Below are 3,370 nucleotides of genomic sequence, written 5' to 3'. Positions count from 1 at the left end.
TATTATTGTATTTTTCATTTGTTAGCAACTGGGGAATGGAATATCATACTTGTTACGGAAAAGGTTTTGTCTTATCTAATCCTAAAATAGTGGTTAATATGACTTCAAGGAGAAGAGATTATCTTCAAGTAATTTGCTGTATAGAGTACTAGCTTAGTCATCTGGTGCTGCTATAACGGAAATACCACAAGTGGATGGCTTTAACAAAGAGAAATTTATTCTCTCACAGTCTAGGAGGCTACAAGTCTGAATTCAGGGTGCCAGCTCCAGAGGAAGGCTTTCTCTCTCTGTCGGCTCTGAAGGAAGGTCCTTGTTATAAATCTTCCCCTGGTCTGGGAGCTTCTCAGTGCAGGAACCCCAGGTCCAAAGGACACTCTCTTCTACTGGCACTGCTTTCTTGGTAGTATGAGGTTCCCCTGTCTCTCTGCTCACTTCTTTCTTTTATATCTCAAAAGAGAATGAGTTAAAACACAACCTAATCTTGTAGATTGAGTCCTGCTTCATTAACACAACTGCCTCTAATCCAGCCTCATTAACATCATAGAGGTAGGATTTACAACACATGGGAAAATCATATCAGATGACAAATGGTGGACAGTCACACAATGCTGGGAATCATAGCCTAGCCAAGTTGACACACATTTTTGGGGGACACAATTCAATCCATAACAAGAACTATTGGCAAATGAGTTTCTAGAAACTGACTTCTTCTGTTTATTGGCAACAATTTTTGCCAATTTATTTTTATATAGCCACAATGATTTCTAATATTTGGGAGAAGGAAGTAATCTACTAGGCTGTACACAATGAAGTTAGTGCCAAGCCACCAGGCAGGTGTATGGGCACATAATGATGCCGTTTTTTTTTTTCTTTCTGTTTATTGTAGTAAACTATACGTAACATACAATTGCCATTTTAACAATTTTTAAGTGTATATTCAGTGGCATTAATTATATCCACATTGTTGTGCAACCATCACCACTAATTATTTCCAAAACTTTTTCATCATCCCAAGCAGAAACTTTGTACATATTAAGCAATAACTCCCCGTTCTCCCCTTCCCCCAGGCCCTGATAACCACTAATCTACTTTCTGTCTCTATTCATTTGTATAGTCTAGATATTTCATGTAAGTGAGATCATACAATGGTTATTCTTTTGTGTTTGGCTTATTTCACTTAGCATAATCTTTCCAAGGTTCATCTATGTTGTAGCATGTACCAAAACTTCATTTCTCTTTATGGCTGAATAATATTTCATTGTATATATAATACCACATTTTGTATATCCATTCATTTGTTAATGGACAATTGCTGAAATGAAAATTGATGTGCAAGTATCTGTTTGAGTCCCTGCTTTCAAGTATATATACCTAGGAGTGGAATTGCTGGGTCATATGGTACTATGCTGGGAATGACAACTTGAAGAGGAATGGCGTTGCATTCATCATCAAAAAAAACATTTCAAGATCTATCCTGAAGTACAACACTGTCAGTGATAGGATAATATCCATACGCCTACAAGGAAGACTAGTTAATACGACTATTATTCAAATTTACGCACCAATCACTAAGACCAAAGATGAAGAAACTGAAGATGTTTACCAGCTTCTGCAGTCTAAAATTGATCAAACACGCAAACAAGATGCATTGATAATCACTGGTGATTGGAATGTGAAAGTCGGAAACAGAGAAGAAGGATCGGTAGTTGGAAAATGTGGTCTTGGTGATAGAAACGATGCTGGAGATCGCATGATAGAATTTTGCAAGATCAACGACTTCTTCATTGCAAATAACCTTTTTTCACCAACATAAACGGCAACTGTACACATGGACCTCGCCATATGGAATACACAGGAATCAAATCAACTACATCTGTGGAAAGAGATGATGGAAAAGCTCAATATCATCAGTCAGAACAAGGCCAGAGGCCGACCGTGGAACACACCATCAATTGCTCATATGCAAGTTCAAGTTGAAAGTGAAGAAAATTATAACAAGCCACAAAAGCCAATAATCCCTCCTGAATTTAGAGACCATCTTAAGAATAGTTTTGACGCATTGAACACTAATGACGGAAGACCAGACAAGTTGTCGACTGACATCAAGGACATCATGCATGAAGAAAGCAAGAGGTCATTAGAAAGACAGGAAAGAAAGAAAAGACCAAAATGGATGTCAAAAGAGACTCTGAAACTTGCTCTTGAACATCGAGCAGCTAAAGCAAAAGGAAGAAATGATGAAGTAAAAGAACTGAACAGAAGATTTCAAAGGGCGGTTCGAGAAGACAAAGTATTATAACGACATGTGCCAAGAGCTGGAGATAGAAAACCAAACGGGAAGAACACGCTCGGCATTTCTCAAGCTGAAAGAACTGAAGGAAAAATTCAAGCCTCCAGTTGCAATAGTGAAGGATTCCACGGAGAAAATATTAAATGACACAGGAAGCATCAAAAAATGGAAGGAATACACAGAGTCATTATACCATAAAGAATTGGTCCATGTGCAACCATTTCAAGAGGTAGCATATGATCAGGAACTGATGATACTGAAGGAAGAAGTCCAAGCTGCACTGAAGGCATTGGCAAAAAACAAGGCTCCAGGAATTGACAGCATATCAATTGAGATGTTTCAACAAATGTATACAGCGCTGGAAGTGCTCCTGTGTCTACGCCAAGAAATTTGGAAGACAGCTACCTGGCCAACCAACTGGAAGAGATCTGTGTTTATGCCTACTCTGAATGCAGAAATTATCGAACAATATCATTAATATCACACGCAAGTAAAATATTGCTGAAGATCATTCAAAAGTGGTTGCAGCAGTATATCAACAGGGAACTGCCAGAAATTCAGGCCAGATTCAGAAGAGGACATGGAATGAGGGGTATCATTGCTGGTGTCAGATGGATCCTGGCTAGAAGCAGAAGGATGTTTACCTGTGTTTTATTGACTATGCAAAAGCATTCGACTATGTGGATCATAACAAATTATGGATAACATTTCAAAGAATGGGAATTCCAGAACACTTAATTGTGCTCATGAGGAACCTGTACATACACCAAGAGGCAGTTGTTCCAACAGAACAAGGGGATACTGTGTGGTTTAAAGTCAGGAAAGGTGTGCATCAGGGTTGCATCCTTTCACCATACCTATTCCATCTGTATGCTGAGCAAATAATCCAAGAAGCCGGACTATATGAAGAAGAACGGGGCATCAGGATTGGAGGAAGACTCATTAACAACCTGCATTATGCAGATGACACAACTTTGCTTGCTGAAAGCAAAGAGGACTTGAAGCACTTACTGATGAAGATCAAAGACCACAGCCTTCAGTATGGATTACACTTCAACATAAAGAAAACAAAAATCCTTA

The sequence above is a fragment of the Trichechus manatus genome, unplaced genomic scaffold, assembly GCF_000243295.1.
Source record: "Trichechus manatus latirostris isolate Lorelei unplaced genomic scaffold, TriManLat1.0 scaffold00004, whole genome shotgun sequence".
NCBI lineage: Eukaryota > Metazoa > Chordata > Mammalia > Sirenia > Trichechidae > Trichechus > Trichechus manatus.
This window is presented reverse-complemented; position numbering follows the sequence as displayed.